Source organism: Octopus sinensis, unplaced genomic scaffold, assembly GCF_006345805.1.
Source record: "Octopus sinensis unplaced genomic scaffold, ASM634580v1 Contig13942, whole genome shotgun sequence".
NCBI lineage: Eukaryota > Metazoa > Mollusca > Cephalopoda > Octopoda > Octopodidae > Octopus > Octopus sinensis.
This window is the reverse complement of record NW_021833065.1, coordinates 120,969-140,810: the sequence shown is the minus strand read 5'-3', so window position 1 is coordinate 140,810 and position 19,842 is coordinate 120,969. Positions and strand designations below refer to the sequence as shown.

Genomic DNA, 19,842 nt, shown 5'->3' with positions numbered 1-19,842 from the left:
CACTAGTACACACTGTTGTTAAAAGTTGCTCTTTGGTGATTTTTAGCTGAGTGAAATAGTCAAAACAGATGTTAAAGATTTTTTCTACATGCTGTCTTAAATATCATTGCATTAACATATTATCACTCATAATATTATTCTAATTGTTGTTGTTATTTAACCCCTTAAAAACAGTCTAATCGTGACCATCCAGTTTTGTATTTTTCCATACGTAGTGTTGTATCTATTGTGTATTATCTAATACGTCATTCCACTTTTTAAGAGGAAGGTTGTATGATTTGAAAGAAATTTGGCTCCTGTTTCTAGCAAATCTAGTGACTACTTTGTGTACTTTCCATTTCCTGTGATGGATGTATTTTACACTGATTATGTGTAGCCATGATTTAATTTTACAAAAGAAGGAGATATTCTATGAGTTTGATATCCTGTAAACTTTTCCGCTGAAAATCAAAATAATGACTGCATAAAATACAAAGGTCAGTTGTATCACAGAAAGCTTCTACTTATTTTTCTAAGTTCAATGTACATTATTATTTTCTAAGTGCTTCTATTCTGATCCTATGATAGAACATTCTATAAGATTTTCACAGAAACTGAAAGTGATGGATGTATAAAAAACAAAGACCTATTGTATCTCTGAATGATTCTGCTTATTTTTCTAACTTCAAAGTTATCTCCAAGTGTTTCTACTCTGTTGCCATAATATCCTGTGTATATAGCTTCTTTATGTATGTCAATAGTCACGCTGTCAATATATGGATGTCAGAAATCTATCTGTCTGTCTGTCTTCTCACACGCACATGCATGCACACATAAGTATGTGTGTGTGTGTGTGTGTGTGTGTGTGTGTGTATGTGTGTAATCTGAGACATCCATATACTGGCAGAGTGACTATTGACAGACACACACACATACACACATGCATGCACACACACACACACACACACACACACACACACAAACACACACATACACACACACACATACACACAAACATACACACACACTCACACACACACACACACACACACACACAAATAAATATATATTAAAGCTTTATGATTATAGCAATCCTCATTATCATTTTTCAGCAACCTCCCTAAAGACTGATGAGGTGGTACTTCTACCCATTTACCTTGGAAGGAAGGCATGCTCTCAGGGTAAGGGTGGAAGACATCTCCCTCCCACACGGAGGTGGATGTAACCTGGCTGGTGGTGACAATACTGCTAGGCCTTGAAGGTAAGATTGTGGTCCTCCAAGCCACTAGAACAGCGCCTAAAAATTGGCAAGGGTAGAGCTTAGAAATGGTTATCCCACCTTATCCCACTGTCCCCCTACAGACATCGGCCCACACCCTATACCACCAGACATGAACACCAGTTTTGCAGACACACAGGAGCCACAAAATCCCCCTCCCTGGCCTCAAAAAAAAGTACCTTATTGTAATGTTTGATAACAGAAATGAAAGTGTGAGAAGGGAAATCGAAAGTTTGAAATCCCTGGTCAGGGTGGACACTTCGAATTGTGAGGTGGTGCCCTCACATGTGAAAGTGCACTGATGCCAAGAGAGACATTCAGTAAACTAAAGGAGTGCTTCAGGAAGAGCATCTCCAATATGAGAAGAGAAACTGAAATTGAAGGATGACCTGATATGGTAAGTTTCAGAACTATTTACCCAGCAATCATAAATTGGAACATCCCTTGATGTTAAAATATGTTCAAACTGTAAAAATGGTGCTTTAAAAAAAAGTTTCATTGAGGTTGATCTGGGTGTGGGGTTCAAGTGGCTGTCATTCATCCATCTTGTCATCTTGTTTCATTTGTTATTTTGCCCCACTTGTGCTGTCCTTGTGTTGTCCCTTTTTGTGTAGCCCTTTGTGGGTAATTTTAAGAATAAAACCCAAAATTGTCAAGAATGTGATTTTATGAGGATTTCCCTGATGAAGGGGATATTGTTCACATGGTTTGTAAGATTTCTATTAATTTTTCTACCAGGACATGAACTCTGGAAATGACCATAGAAAGTGAACTTCCTTGAATTGTATTATATACTATTTATCATCATCATCATCATTCATTTAGCGTCCGTTTTCCATGCTAGCATGGGTTGGACGGTTCAACTGGGGTCTGGGGAGCCCGAAGGCTGCACCAGGCCAGTCAGATCTGGCAGTGTTTCTACAGCTGGATGCCCTTCCTAATGCCAACCACTCTGAGAGTGTAGTGGGTGCATTTTATGTGCCACCGACACAGGTGCCAGACGAGGCTGGCAAACGGCCACGATCGGATGGTGTTTGTTACATGCCCGCAGCACGGAGGCCAGTCGATGCGGTACTGGCTACCGCCACGTTCGGATGGTTTTCTTGTGTGCCACCGGTACTGGTACCACAAAGATACAAATTCCATTGATGTTCATCTATTTTGATTTGTTTTGATTGATTTTCACTTGCCTCAACAGGTCTTCACAAGTGTCACAAGAAGGAAGGTATGCACAGGTGGACTGACTACGTCCCAGGTAGGGGCCACGGGTTATGGCCTGACTAGTCTTGCCGGGTCTTCGGATGGTGTTTTTATGTGCCAGATGAGGCTGGCGAACGGCCACGATCGGATGGTGTTTGTTACTTGCCCACAGCACGGAGGCCAGTCGATGCGGTACTGGCTACGGCCACGTTCGGATGGTTTTCTTGTGTGCCACCGTACTGGTATCACAAAGATACAAATTCCATTGATGTTCATCTATTTTGATTTGTTTTGATTTTCACTTGCCTCAAAAGGTCTTCACAAGTGTCACAAGCGTCACAAGAAGGAAGGTATGCACAGGTGGACTGACTACGTCCCAGGTAGGGGCCACGGGTTATGGCCTGACTAGTCTTGCCGGGTCTTCGGATGGTGTTTTTATGTGCCACCGACACAGGTGCCAGATGAGGCTGGCAAACGGCCACGATCGGATGGTGCTTGTTACTTGCCCATAGCACGGAGGCCAGTCGATGCGGTACTGGCTACCGCCACGTTTGGATGGTTTTCTTGTGTGCCACCGGCACTGGTACCACAAAGATACAAATTCCATTGATGTTCATCTATTTTGATTTGTTTTGATTTTCACTTGCCTCAAAAGGTCTTCACAAGTGTCACAAGAAGGAAGGAATCCACAGGTGGACTGACTACGTCCCAGGTAGGGCCCACGGGTTATGGCCTGACTAGTCTTGCCGGGTCTTCGGATGGTGTTTTTATGTGCCACCGACACAGGTGCCAGATGAGGCTGGCGAACGGCCACGATTGGATGGTGTTTGTTACGTGCCCACAGCACGGAGGCCAGTCGATGCGGTACTGGCTACGGCCACGTTCGGATGGTTTTCTTGTGTGCCACCGTCACTGGTACCACAAAGATACAAATTCCATTGATGTTCATCTATTTTGATTTGATTGATTTGATTTGATTTTCACTTGCCTCAACAGGTCTTCACAAGTGTCACAAGAAGGAAGGTATGCACAGGTGGATGACTGACTACGTCCCAGGTAGGGGCCACGGGTTATGGCCTGACTAGTCTTGCCTGGTCTTCTCACGCACAGCATACTTCCATAGGTCTCGGTCTCTAGTCATTTCCTTAGTGAGACCTAAAGTTCGAAGGTCGTGCTTCACCACCTCGTCCCAGGTTTTCCTGGGTCTACCTCTTCCACAGGTTCCCTCAACTGCTAGGGTGTAGCACTTTAGCACACAACTATCTTCAGCCATTCTCGTCACATGACCATACCAGCGCAGCCGTCTCTCTTGCACACCACAACTGACGCTTCTTAGGTTCAACTTTTCTCTCAAGGTACTTACACTCTGACGATTATGAACACTGACATTACACATCCATCGGAGCATACTGGCTTCATTTCTTGCGAGCTTACGCATATCCTCAGCAGTCACGGTCCATGTTTCACTACCATGTAGCATGGCTGTACGTACACATGCATCATACAGTCTGCCTTTTACTCTGAGCGAGAGGCCTTTTGTCACCAGCAGGGGTAAGAGCTCTCTAAACTTTGCCCAGGCTATTCTTACTCTAGCAGAAACACTTTCAGCACACCCACCCCCGCTACTGACTTGGTCTCCTAGGTAGCGGAAGCATCAACTACTTCTAGTTTGTCTCCCTGGAACGTGGTAGAAGTTGGTCTCTGCACATTTCCAGTGTTTATTGCTCCTGAGCATCTGCCACAGACAAAAACTATTTTCCTAGTTAGCCTTCCTTTGACATTGCTGCACCTCTTATGTGTCCATAGCTTACACTTGGTGCACCTTATAGAGTTTCTACCTACACCTTTTTTACAGGTCGAGCAGGGCCATCTACCTGAAGTCGTTTGTGATTGGTCCACCTTCCTACTTATTAGGACTTTGGTTTTGGATAGGTTGATTCTAAGGCCCTTCGATTCTAATCCTTGTTTCCACACCTGAAACTTCTCCTCCAGTTCTGATAGTGACTCAGCAATTAGAGCAAGGTCATCAGCATAGAGGAGCTCCCAGGGGCATCCTGTCTTGAATTCCTCCGTTATTGCTTGGAGGACTATGATAAATAGGAGGGGACTGAGGACTGAACCTTGGTGGACCCCAACCTCTACTTTGAATTCTTCTGTGTACATGTTGCCAACCCTAACCTTACTTACCGCATCCCTGTACATGGCTTGCACAGCTCTCACCAGCCATTCATCTATCCCTAGTTTCCTCATTGACCACCAGATAAGGGATCGGGGGACCCTGTCAAAGGCTTTCTCCAAGTCAACAAAAGCCAGGTACAAGGGCTTATCTTTGGCTAGGTATTTCTCCTGCAGCTGTCTTACCAGGAATATAGCATCAGTAGTACTTTCCCTGGCACGAACCCAAACTGCATATCATCTAAGCTAACTCTCTCTCTAATTAATTGGGCTATAACCCTCTCCGTAACCTTCATTACCTGATCCAGCAGCTTGATGCCCCTGTAGTTATTTGTATCTAGGGCGTCGCCTTTACCTTTGTAGCAGTTGACTATTATGCTGCTACACCAGTCATTGGGTATGACTCCTTCGTGTATCACCTGGTTAACTATACGGGTGACTAAGCTATAGCCGACACTACCAGATATTTTGAGCATCTCTGCAGTAATTCCTGATGGGCCTGGGGCTTTCCCTGTTTTCATGCTTCTAATTGCCTTATCTACTAAGGAACTGTTAACTTGGATTACTGGTCCCTCTGTTGGGTCGACATTCGGCAGACTCTCTTTATCCCATTCATTTTCCTCATTCAGCAACCTTTCATAGTGGCGTCTCCAAGCCTCTCTCTTTGCATCCTCATTTAGCGCAAGTGAACCGTTATCCTTGCGAACACATTTCTCTCCTACTACGTCACGATTCTCTCTCACACACTGTCTTGCAACACGAAATACCTCAAGTCTTTCATTCTCACGGCGCAGGACATTGGCAAATTTTTCCTTATCTGCCTCCCCTCTGGCTAGATAGACCTGTCTCCTAGCTTCCCTTCTGGCAGTCTGATACACTTCCCTGCTACCACCGTTCTTCCAGGCCTTCCAAGCCTGTTTCTTTTGTCTAATAGCCCTGTCAACAATATTGTTCCACCACCACGTTATTTTGGGTCTTAAGGGGACTTTGCACTAGCCACAGATCTGGTCAGTGGCTTTCAGCAGGTTGTCCCTCAGAAGCGTCCAGTTGTCTTCTACCCCCTGCGTAGCTATACCCCCTTCATTTCGTCAAAGGCTTCAAGTAACATGTCTCTAAATCTCTGTCCATTCGCAGGGTCCTTAAGCATCCAGACCCTTCTTCTCCATGTTGGTCATCTTCTAGTCGCCCTCTTAGTCCTGATCCTAAAGTCACTAACTACCAGTCTATGTTGTGGGGTGCATTCTTCGCCTGGGAAGGTTTTGGCATTTATAAGCAGCCATTTTTCCCTTTTTCTGGCAAGGATGTAGTCGATTTGGCTAGTATGCCGGCCCGATCGGTAGGTGACCAGGTGGCTTGTCGGTTTCCTGAAGTTAGTGTTGCAAACCATAAGACTATTCGCATCGCAGAACTCCAGCAGCCTGGTTCCCTCCTCGTTGCGGGAACCATAACCGTAGCCTCCATGCACGCCATGGAAGCCCCCAGCACATCGTCCAACATGCCCATTGAAGTCACCAGCCACAAAGAGAAGGTCCCTAAAAACAATCAGATTGAATTTTATGAATCTGTTAACTGAAACTTTGAACCACTCTTAATTTTAGTATGAAAACAAATTTTTATCAGTTCTCTTTTTCTCATATTTGTTTCCATTTACATCCTACATGGACTCTATTTACATGTATTTTTATGTATATTTATATATATTTATATTTTTTTAAATTCTCATATATGTTGATATATATTAATATATATGCATTTTAACTAGGATTTATAACTGTTTGAGAATGTATAAAAAGTTGATTGCCTAATTTGAGTTTATTTTATAATTATTCTATATTTTTAGATATATACACACATATACAGACACACATGTGTAAAATATATATTCAAAGGCATGCATAAACACACAAAAGAGAAAATAGATGGAGACAGACAGAGACTGACCCACACATGTACAGATCTATTCATGCTATATACATACGCATACACCCATACCTACACACCCACACACACCACATATATATACACCTGACATGGATAGACACACACACACACTATGAGACATATACACACTCATACACTTACACACCGGCATGAGTCATCACATATGTATATGTATATGTATATGTAAATGTGTGTACATGTTTAATAATGTACTATTACATATGTATATGTAAGTGCAGATGTGTATGTATTTAATAACATACCTAACACGGAAAGATACACACTATGAGATATATACACACTCAGATATAGGAGGAAGCACTCCGTCGGTTACGACGATGAGGGTTCCGGTTGATCCAATCAACGGAACAGCCTGCTCGTGAAATTAACGTGTAAGTGGCTGAGCACTCCACAGACACGTGTACCCTTAACGTAGTTCTCGGGGATATTCAGCGTGACACAGAGAGTGACAAGGCCGGCCCTTTGAAATACAGGTACAACAGAAACAGGAAGTAAGAGTGAGAGAAAGTTGTGGTGAAAGAGTACAGCAGGGATCACCACCATCCCTGCCGGAGCCTCATGGAGCTTTAGGTGTTTTCACTCAATAAACACTCACAACGCCCGGTCTGGGAATCGAAACCGCGATCCTACGACCGCGAGTCCGCTGCCCTAACCACTGGGCCATTGCACCTCCTCACACTCAGATATACAGTTATATACAAAATGTGATGTTGCTGTCGTTGTGATCTAAAATGCCCTGTTGGCAATAGATTACCCCTATGAAATGTTATATTGTTTTAATTGAAATGAGAATAAAATTTTGTATTGACACTGACCAACCCTCACATAAGTATAGTGTGTTTAATAATGTACCTAACATGGAAAGACACACACTGTGAGACATATACACACTCATACACTCACACACATACATTCACAGACAGATACACAGTCATATACAAAATATATGTCATCGTGAATAGTGTCATCGTGATTAGAATTAAAAGTACAAATATGAAAGTGAAACAATATATCATATTACAAAACAGATATTATAGTTTCACTTTTATTCTTTGACCTTTGACATGTAATACTGAACCAGGGCCAATGTTGCATTGTTTGAATCCAAATGACAAAAAAATTACATGTTGACATTCACGGGGGGGGGGGTCTGATAGTATCACCATGTAAAATTTGATTTGATTTGGTTGAGCCACTTGAGAATACATTGGGAACAGACAGACAGAAAGATAAAGGATTATATATATATATATATATGTATGTATATATATATATATATTTATACACACACACACGCATGTGTTTACAAAACACATACACGTACAGATATATATATATATATATATATACATGCATGCATACATACATACATACATACATACATATATACATATTATATATATATATATATATTGATAGGAATGGTAAGACAACAAAAGAATGAAAGAAACCTCGCTATTATGTAAACAGAGGAATTTATCTGTAAAATTAATATGTGACAATTATTCGGTTGCCATGATAAACTCTGAGTTTCAGATATCAGGGCAGAAACCCATGCCACCATCTCTTCAGTTATCCGGCCATCAAAAAAATGCTATGGAAAATGACCGTTAAACAAAGGGAAATTACTGTGTGATTGGCCACTATTAAGACAAAAGACCTATTGGAATGACCGCTAAGTGAGGGGAGGGAGTAAAAGTAAGGGAGTAAAAATGTTCATAGTATTCGCATAAGCACACATGTCCATACCTACAGGCCTTAGGGATGCTAAAGACCTACATATGATACCCAATGATCAGCAGAGGATTCCATCTAACTTAATCCTTTTGACAACACTCTCCCACCTTACTTCTGACACCAACCATTCCAGCTCTACTACAGGAAAATCCATGACAACCAAAACCTGTAGATGTAAGAAATGAAGTATATCTGGCCAAAAGCATCATCTACAGGTATCATGTTATTACTGATACAATAACTAAAAACTACATATACTACTGTATGTCTGTGGATATGTATTTCATATATGTATGTGTGTATATATCTAAAAGTATGTGCACACACAAACACACATGTATGTATCAGCATGTGTGTGTATCTCTGGCTGTGTGTATGGCCATATCTACATGTATTTTTTGAGTGTGTGCACATGTGTATACATATATTTTTCTATTTTTTCTATAAGTAAATCTAATTACCTGTTAGACATATACTTCTTTATATACATCAGTAATGACTTTCTCACTGGTAATGCCTTCTCTGTCTATTGCACAAATGTAATTCTTTTTTCCCCAAATAAATTGTACTTCAAGGCTCCGGTGAAGCTACAGGATGTTATTCAGGCATTCAACTAAGAGTCCATTGCATCTTATAACAGAAATGGCAGTAAGCTAATGAAGTTCATAACATAATCATTGTTTTTCCTGTGTCATCTCTTTACACTAGGTTATTAGTCTTGCAATGCCTAAACAAAATACGAAAATTGAGCATAAGTGGCATCAGATGTGGTATGTGAGAGAGAGGCTGCACTGGCGTGATCATGTGATGTGCGTGGATAAGGATGGCTGTGTAAAAAAGTGCCATTCTCTAACTGTGGAGGGAACCTATGGAAGAGGTGGACCCAGAAAGACATGAGACAAGGTGGTGATCTTCAGATCTTCAGATGTTGGGTCTCATGGAAGTGATGATAAGTTATCAAGACCTTTGGCAATTTGCTGTGCTTGAGAAGACTTGCTAAGCCAAGTAGTTGTTGCCAGTGATGGTGACACATAAAAGGTACCCACTAGGCATAGGAGTGGCTGTGTGGTTAGTAGCTTGCTTACAAACCACATGGTTCCGGGTTCAGTCCCACTGCATGGCACCTTGGGCAAGTGTCTTCTACTATAGCCCCAGGCCAACCAAAGCCTTGTGAGTGGATTTGGTAGATGGAAACTGAAAGAAACCCGTCGTATATATGTATATGTGCGTGTGTATGTTTGTGTGTCTGTGTTTGTGCCCCCAACATCGCTTGACAACCAATGCTGGTGTGTTTACATCCCCGTAACTTAGCGGTTCAGCAAAAGAGACCGATAGAATAAGTACTAGGCTTACAAAGAATAAGACCTGAGGTTGATTTGCTTGACTAAAGGCAGTACTCCAGCATGGTCACAGTCAAACGACTGAAACAAGTAAAGAGTGAGAGTACTACACTCTTGGAAAGGTTGGCATTAGAAAGAGCATCAAGCTGTAGAAATCAAGCCAAATCAGACTGGAGCCTGGTAAAGCTCTTCAACTTACCCGTCCCAGTCAAACCATCTAATCCATGCCAGCATGGAAAACAGACACTAAATGATGATGATGGTACATATATATAATATCATAATCATCATCATTTAATGTCCATTTTCCTTGTTGGCATGGGTTTGCAATGCCAGGAAGTGCACCAGGTTCCATAGTCTGTTTTGGCTTGGTTTCTACTGCTGGATGGATACCCTTCCTAAAAGCAACCACTTTAGAGAGTGTACTGGGTGCTTTTTATGTGGCACCATCATTTGTGCTTTTTATTTGGAACCAGCACCAGTGCTTTTACATGGCACCAGCACCAGTGACCTTCATAGGCAAGCATTACCAAGGTAGTTTTAGGATATGAATTCTGTTCTGTTATGTGGTGTTGGGTGGGTTGTTCTGAGTACAGCAATGTGCCTTGATATATTTCAGTTCTTTGTCATCTTCATAAGGCATTGAGATTGGCCTTCAATACTTTAACCCCATGTCTTCCTGGGTCTTTCTCTTCCACAACTTCCATCCACTTTAAGTGATTGGCACTTCTTTATGCAATCACTGTATTTAATTCTTCTTATACCTAACATTTTTCTGAATGTTCTAGTGCTCTGTCGCACATGTACACTTACATTATACATCCAGTGAAGCATACCAGCTTCATTCCTCTCTAGACTTCTCATATCCTCTGCATTCAAGGCCCACGTCTCACTATCATGTTGCATTGCAGTCCATACACATCACATGCATCATACAATCGTCCTTTCCCTTAGAGAGAGGGAAAGAGAGAGAGAGAGAGAGAGAGAGAGAGAGAGAGAGAGAGAGAGAGAGAGAGAGAGAGAGAGAGAGAGAGAGAGAGAGACCTTTGGTTACCAACAAAGACGAAAGCTCTCTGAACTTTCTCCATCCTATTCTTATTCTAGCAATTACACTTTTGGTACATCCTCCTCCACTGCTAATTAGGTTACCTAAGTAGCAGAAATACATCTGTATGAGTGTTGTGAGTGACTGTGTGTTTCTGTCTCTTCGTCTTGATAGAGTGTGATACTTGGAAATGATTATCATTGCCATACAAGCAGTGACATTCAGTTCATATATTCTGCAAAACCGTGTGGCCATAGAGGAATATTAGTCCGCTTGGAAACAGGTAAGGGTTAGCAACAGGAAGGGCATCTGGTTGTAGAAAATCTGCTTCAATAAACTGTTTGACCTATGCAAGCACGAAAAAGTGTTCCTTAAAACAACGATGAGGATGATGAGGATGATGAGGATGTTGAAGAAGCATAAGACACAAAAAGATATGAGATTGTTGGATGATCATATTTTCATAAAATCATCGACCTTATAAATATGTCTATATTAGAGTTATATATTATATAGCTCTAATACAATCAATAAATAATAAAGCCATCTATTTTTATTGATTCTGTTGTTTATGGATTTGATTAAGACTGTGTCAATTACAAGAATTGCAAATCTGAACAGCATTTTCTGTAATAAATGTTAATTACTTGGTATGAAATAAAATCTGTCTGAATGTGTAGCTGACAAAGAACAAGGAGGAAAGCCCATTAAGTTGTCTATTCCAAAGTACTTCCTCCCCAAAAGTTTCAGGCATTTTCAAGTGATGGTTGATGTCAAGGAGGTAAGAAAAGCCAATTAAAAGACCACTCCTACATATTTTAATACCTGCCTGTTTTTTTTTTAATTTTTTTATTGTTAAAGTGCAAACTAAGAATGCAGAAAAGAAATGAGAGATGGATAAATGTGTGTATGTGTGTGTGTGTGTGTGTGTGTGTGTGTGGTGTGTGTGTGTGTGTGCGTACATGTGTGCGCACACATGTGTGTAAACTGAGAAAGAGGGAGAGAGAAAAGGTGAAAAAGAGAAGGGAGTGAGATGGTGAGGACAATAACAATAAAATAGATTCTTGAAAATAATGACTGCCTTAAATTTTAATTTTCTGATATGACAATAGGGTAGTGAGTTGGTAGAATCATTAGCATGCTGGGCAAAATACTTCAAGTTATTCATCCGTCTTTATGTTCTAAGTTTAAATTCTGCCAAGACAACTTTGCCTTTCATCCCTTTCAGGGTTGATAAAATATGTACCATTTGAACACTGGGATCAATATCATTGGCTTACCTCCATCCCCCAAAATTACTGGCCTTTCACCAAAATTTTTTAAAGCAATGTTTTAATATGACAATACTGACATGTTAAAAAATATAACGTGCTAAATAAAATTATAAAAATTTGCCTATTGCATGAATCTAGATCAGGCAAGGACAAACTTTTTTCAAAAGGTAGACTGCGTGAAACATGGCTCATCATAAGGTAGGCCATACTACTAAAAAAAATTCAAGGTAATTTCTCATTGGTATGCCATTCACAGGCTGCAGTTTGCTGATAACTGATCTAGATAGTTAAATAAGGTAGGAAGTATGGAATGACATATCACCAAAAATTCTTAATCAATTGAAAATTTTTCTATTAGTTGGCGGAGGTAATTGTTAGTGGTTCTGAAAGTAATGGGGAGATAATTTGAAGAATTTAAGAGTTAATATCTCAAAGTTGATTTACATGCTTAGGGGAAGGATAGACAGAGCTTTGAATGCAAGCAAAGGACAACTACGAACATATTTCAGCCTCTAAGACCTTATCAGCATAATATATCTCTTTCTTTACTACCCACAAGGGGCTAAACACAGAGAGGACAAACAATGACAGACAAACAGATTAAGTCGATTATATCGACCCCAGTACGTAACTGGTACTTATTTAATCGACCCCGAAAGGATGAAAGGCAAAGTCGACCTCAGCGGAATTTGAACTCAGAACGTAGCGGCAGACGAAATACCGATAAGCATTTCGCCCTGCGTGCTAACAATTCTGCCAGCTCGCCACCTTTATCAGCATAATATAGTCTAACCAAACTTGCTGATCAGCTTGCATAGATTGTTACATTAAGAAAAAGAGTTAGCAACTATTTTTGGCCATTATAATTTGTATAATTAAAAATAACATGAGTTTAAAAGAAATAACTTGAATACTAGACATGCTAACATGTACTCACATACACACACACACACACAGACACACACACACGCACACACACACAGACACACACACACACACACGCACATATCTAGAGAAAGAGAAAGAGATAAGGCTTTAACAAGAAGAACAACACTCAATCACATAAGAGGGTGAAGATAATGTTATAATAAAAACCACGAATCTTGTGAAATACAGTTACCCAGGATTTTGTAGGCGACACATTCATTTATTTCATTATTTTTCAAGCTGAGAATAAGATTGTTTGCCACTTGTGTTCAAAGCAGATGATGTTTGAACAGGGAATGCTCATAAGAAAGCTGACAGAAAGAAAATCACAGGGGAGATATCCAACATTTCAAAAACATATGTTTAAAAAAATGTAAACAAGATGACGATAACCTAACTGGGAATGACTTTTTAGATGCTTCTTTATTTGACCCTCCATAAGCCTAAAAAACCCCACATGTCACTCGCTTATTGTATTTAAAAGCTTAATTCCAAACATTAACTGTAGGATCACATGCCTTTCTTCTTCTAGAGAAATATTCGATATGACTGCCTCATATTATAATAAGGTTCTGCAAAAAATCTGTTACCCCATCTCCCTCTGCTATCATTAGTTGTAAGAATAGATCTTTGCAAATTTTGTGGTTTGCTCCCTCTTTTCTTCCTTAATGTTAGGACAAATGTAGGCAGAAGTGTTGCAAACATTATATAATCCACATACATAACACATGTACTTTGCTTGCTTGCCAATAGGCTGACATAGTGGAGATGACTCTCTCAAAGCACCAGGTGTTAAAACACCTGATTGTTATAGACAGGCATGACATGCACAATATTGCTTACAACACTAGTGGTGCTTCTAATTCATATTTGAATTTTTTCCTAAGTATGTATTATCAGGGCATACCAACAGATGGTTTTTACACTATCTTGCTTAAAGTCAAGGACAAGCTATCCAGTTCACCTCCAATTTGTTTCATGTATGTGATGTTGATAAGTCACAAAAATGGTGAAACATCAATGTCTATTGCTCCTGGATGGGATTTGGGGTGAGTTATCTACCTTTGGAAACCCCCTTTCCCAATACATAAAAGAAAATTGGAAAAGATTCCTAGACGACTGTTTCATACTCTGGAATGAAAACACAGATAAACTCCTAAAATTCAAAAGCCTAGTGAACAGCGTCAACCCAAATATACAGTTCACAATGGAATACAACCAAAAGGAACTTCCATACTTAGATATACTAATTGAAAAAATTAACCTCAAAATAGAAACAGACATTTTTTACAAAGCCACAGATGCTAAACAATACCTACTTTTTGATTCATGCCACCCAAAACACACTAAAACAAACATCCCTTTCAACCTTGCAAAAAGGATATGCACAATAGTGTCAGAACAAAATACCAGAAACTTTAGACTGCAAGAATTCAAAATCACCCTAATTGACAGACACTGCCCAGTTTGACTCATAGAGGATGGAATCAGATGTGCAACACAAATCAACATAGAAACCTTAAGAAAAGTTCAACACAGCAACACACCTTCCCCGAAAATACTGCCGTACATATCCACATACAACCTCAGAAACAAAGAAGCCTTCCCCATCATCACCCAAAATTTACCAATGCTACATAAGGACCCCAAATTAAAGGAAATTTTACACTTACATAAAATCATTAAAAGCTACAAACAACCGAAATCACTAAAAAAGATCCTCACAAAGGCAAAATTATTTTCTAAAATAACATATGCAAAAGTGAAAAATTTTGCAGACCAAATTGCGCAACATGCCCAAACCTTCTAGAAGGATCAGAATTCCTCTTCAAAGAGGGACAAAAATTCAAAATCAAATCTAATTTTACTTTTGCTTTAGAAAACCTGATTTATGTCGTAAGATGCTTGGGCTGCCACCAAAACTACATAGGGTCCACGGGATTATTGCTCAGATGCAGATGCACTCTGCATCGACAGTAGATTGCATTCCCAGAATACAGAATGATACCCTTTAGTGAACATATTGAGAAATGCGCAAAGCAACTACTACCACAATTTATAATCTTTCCTTTCTATCAATGTGCCATTGGAATACCAACACAAGTTAGATTAAATAAGGAAACCGTCTTCATTGAAAAATATAAGCCAAAACTTAACCATTTCTAACATTTTTAAATAAGGAAACTCACCTCATTGAAAAAAATATAAAGTAAAACCTAACCACTTGTAACATTCTGTTCCTTCTAAACCAAATCATGTTAAATTAGTCATTCCCAACATGTTTGATTATCTCCCTTATACCAGATAACATCCCTGATTACCTTCCCCTGTCTGGAACTCCATACTTCACAACATAGTGAAGACATGACACGATATAGGTAGAGAAATTTGAAAAGAAACTACGAAACCAGTTATTTCTCCCAAAACTATGTTACTATACGCAAAATTTTATAACATTTGTCTAACATAGCGATTTGAATATACTCTTTAACCATATAACACAAGTCTTCTGTAGTTTTTTCACTCTTTTTTGTCTTTTATATATATATATATATATATAATAATAATAATATTAGGGAATAAATCCAAACTTACAGGGAAAAATGAGATTTAGGATTAAATCTAATTTTATAGTATAAATATATTATATTATATTATATTAAATTAGAGATAAAACCACTATTAGGCAAATCAAACAGTGAAAAACATAAGCCAATACATAAAATTAATTTAAAATATAGAAGTTAAAAATAAAAAATTATTTAAATAATTTAAACTTATAAATTTTATATATATATACAAATATATATATATATATATATGTATGTATGTATATTTTTATATTTATATATTATTTAATTAATTAATTAATTAATTTATTTATTTATTTATTATTTTTTATTTATTTATTTATTTATTATTTTTTTATTATATCAAAAGTATTAAAAGTTTAGTAAAAGATATTAAACTTTTAATACTTTTGATATAATAAAAAATAATAAATAAATAAATTAATTAATTAATTAATAAAATAATATAAAAATATAAAAATATACATACATACATATATATATATATATATATAATATATATATATATATATATATATTTGTATATATATATAAAATTTATAAGTTTAAATTATTTAAATAATTTTTTATTTTTAACTTTTATATTTTAAATTAATTTTATGTATTGGCTTATGTTTTTCACTGTTTGATTTGCCTAATAGTGGTTTTATCTCTAATTTAATATATTATATATATATATATACACATGCACACACACACACACACACATACACATATATGTATATATCCCTTTATATATATAGTTGGGTATAAGAAGCAACAGTTGTGATGCTGGTGTCATGTCAGTGGCACCCATGCTGGTGGCACGTAAAAGTACCCACTACAATCTTGGAGTAGTTGGTGTTAGGAAGGCATCCAGCCATAGATACCTTGCCAAATCAGATTGGAACCTGGTGCAGTTCCCTGGCTTACCAGTTTTCAGTCAAACCATCCAACCCATGCCAGCAGGGAAAGTGGATGTTAAACGATGATGATATATATATATATATATATATATATATACACATACATGTACATACATACATACATACATACATACATATCTATCTATATATATCTACACTCACATGTGCACACACACACAGACATGCAAAAACTCAAATGCACATACACACACACTTACACATACAAATATACACATGCATACATTCAAACAGATAGAGGAAGGAAATACAGAAAATAATTGTTTGTTACAAATAATAAAAAATGGCAGTGAGTCACTAAATATTTTTAACCAGTAAATGATGAAAGATGTCAGGCTAAACCAATCCTGATGACATTTCAAGAAATATGCTAAACATATTCCTTCATTAAATTTTAGTTTTAACCAAATATTACAGACATCAAGACTAGCACAAATGTTCTGAATTCAAATCTGTTTCAATATCATCATCTCAAAATTATCACTTGAAAGCTCATTTTTTTTATGCAGGTTTGGATATGGTGCTATGCTGACAGAATCATTTGACATTTCATCTGTGAGACCCAGTTTCCTGAAATCTGACCTCTGTACTGCTTCCTATATATTCCATGATAATCTACCACAGTTACCTTGTATTGTTTATGGTGCTTTCTCACCCAGTCACATTCAAAGCTGTATCTCTTGTATGCATCAATTATTAGCTTTAACTTTCATTTCATGTAACCCTTATGTTACCAACCTACCTTAGATTGCCCCTATTTTAATTACACAAAACTTGCTGTTTAAAAATGTTCATATTTAAAATAAAGCTTTTCAACATAATTTTCTGTAGTAACTTTATAACTTAAGTACAAAATAACAAGCTATTTCACTAAACCCTATCAGAATCTTTATTCTCAAAATTAATTGAGGTCATAGACAGTGTATATCATAGGAAATATGGTCACAAAAGAATTAAATCTCTGTTAGACAACCTACATAATTATTGATATACTGTTAAAACAATACTTACATGGGATTTCTACGGGGTAACTATAGGGTGTTTGGGCTAAAGTTGATTTCTTTCTTTTATGTTCCCTTTTTTTCAGGAACATCTTAATGGCATTGGAGAATATAAAGATTAAAGATTAAAGGTGTAGATGAGAAAAAGTTACTTACATAGAGGACAGGAAACCGTCTAAATATTGGAAAAGGGTTACATGTGTCATGATGATTTGCACTGGCTATCAAAATGCTAGAATCATAACTGCTGCTCAGTACTCTTTGAACACTGTAAAGGCTGTAAGGTGTGACATGGACGGCTGCAATGGAGACTACGAAACTGTGGCCAGCAGAAAGGGACACAGAATGTGTTTTAATTGCATCTGTCTGCCAGAATTCATTCCCTTATCTTTGAACTGGGCCTTAGACTTAATTCAGATGGCTATATAAGGCTTTTGAAGACTGTGATCAAACCCTGGCTGGAGAGAGTTGTTGCTGAAAGGTCATATGATTGGCAGCAGGATTTGGCTCCTTGACATACTTCTGAAGAAAATCAGAAGTAGTCAGTGAAGAATATCTACAACTTCTCCAGCCCCAATTTCCAGCCACCTAGTTCCCCTGATTGTAATTCTATGGATTACTATGTGTGGAACATAATTAAAAAAGCCACCAAATGCTCAGCCGAGATGGTGACCAAGATCAAGAAAGTGTTTGAAGATCTTCCCAGGAACACAGCGAGGAACATATGCACCAGGCACAGGAATCATCACAAAGCTGTGGTGGAAGCTGGGGGCAGCTACTCTGAGTAAACTTATTTTTCAGCCATAATCTAGTTGATACTTTTAGATTTTTTAAAAATACTTTTATTTTTGGATTGATATTGTATTTTTGTTTCCTTTACGCAAACTGTCAAATATAGTCCAAACACCTTGTACATCTTTATTAAAGAAGCAGGGAACAAACTACAAAGAATCTGATGAAACATCAAAATATCCCAAAACTGTGGTAATTCACTTGCTAAAAACAATCTTTTCTTAAATTTAGATTATAATTCATCATCATCATCATCATCTTCTTCGTTTTGCATCTGCTTTCCATGCTAGCATGGGTTGGACGGTTCAACTGGGGTCTGGGAAGCCAGAAGGTTGCGCCAGGCCCAGTCTGATCTAGCAATATTTCTACGGCTGGATGCCCTTCCTAACGCCAATCACTCCGTGAGTGTAGTAGGTGCTTTTTATGTGTCACCGGCACAGGTGCCAGACGAGGCTGGCAAACGGCCACGATCGGATGGTGCTTTTTACATGCCACCGGCACGGGGGCCAGGCAAGGCTGGCAATGGCCACAATCGGATGGTGCTTTTTACGTGCCACCGGCACAAGGCCAGTCGGGGCGGTGTTGGCAACGGCCACATTCGGATGGTTCTCTTACGTACCACCAGCACTGGTATCACAGCTGCAATATGTTTATTCTTGAAATGTTTTAGGCACTTCATACATAAATTTCATTCAATAATTTGGAGAGTCCCATTGTCCGTTGTGTTGGGCAAAAGACACTGTAACTGTTAAGATGTAACAAATTAGAGAAGTCTGCATGCAGAAAATTAGATAATTTCTCGATGTATTGCAATGGATTGATGAAAGATAGTCTATGCCTATTACAGTTTTTATTCAACTGTTATGTAATTATACGACTGTAATAAGTTGGAAGTAAATACAAAAGTTTGCATTGCGGATGACAATCAGTTTTGATTGAGAATCTATTGTCCCGTGCTTGTAGCAGTCTGGCACCAATTGTATGGAAGGAGGAAGATAAATGGTGCAAAGCTTGAGCCAAAAAAATTTTTAGTGTGTGTGTGTGTGTGAGTGTGTGTGAAAACTAAATCTCTTACTTCCATGATAATGGAAGTAAACCATTTAAGAATGACAAAAGGGAAAAGGATAATTTTTTTTTACAGGTATCTCAAATATATACTTGTGTTGCAGCTGAACTGAGGTCACTGAAAATAGAAATGAAAGGGCTTGATCAAAATTTGATTCTCCTAAAACGGTGTGACAGGTAAACCAAATACATAAGTTTTAAATAAACAAATTTGAAGTGCAAATACCAAGAACAATGGAAACAAAGGCGATGACTGGTGTTTCAATCCTTAGTTACTAATCCATTTTATATGACTTACAGGATATTTCTAAAGTAATGTATCTTGGAGAAGTCAGTTAAGAGAGAGCTCATGTCTCTTTATACTTTTGTTAGGAATTAAACTCAGTATGAGGACAGTTGCATAAAGAAGTGCTTATCAATTGAAGTGGAAGGAAGATGTGGAAGAAGGAGACCCAAGAAGACATGAGATGAAGTACTGAAGGCCGATCTCAAAACATTGAACCTTATGAAGGAGATGATAGAGGACTGACTTATGTTACACATTGCTGTTCT

General features: G+C 38.3%; 1 long non-coding RNA gene across 1 annotated transcript; it reads left to right on the top strand.

Moving 5' to 3' along the window:
• Nucleotides 1-345: 345 nt before the first annotated feature.
• Nucleotides 346-17,042, top strand: LOC115229964. The gene is made up of 3 exons (XR_003883380.2): nt 346-476; nt 1,092-1,655; nt 16,942-17,042. It is a non-coding gene; the product is annotated as an uncharacterized LOC115229964 (long non-coding RNA).
• Nucleotides 17,043-19,842: the final 2,800 nt, after the last annotated feature.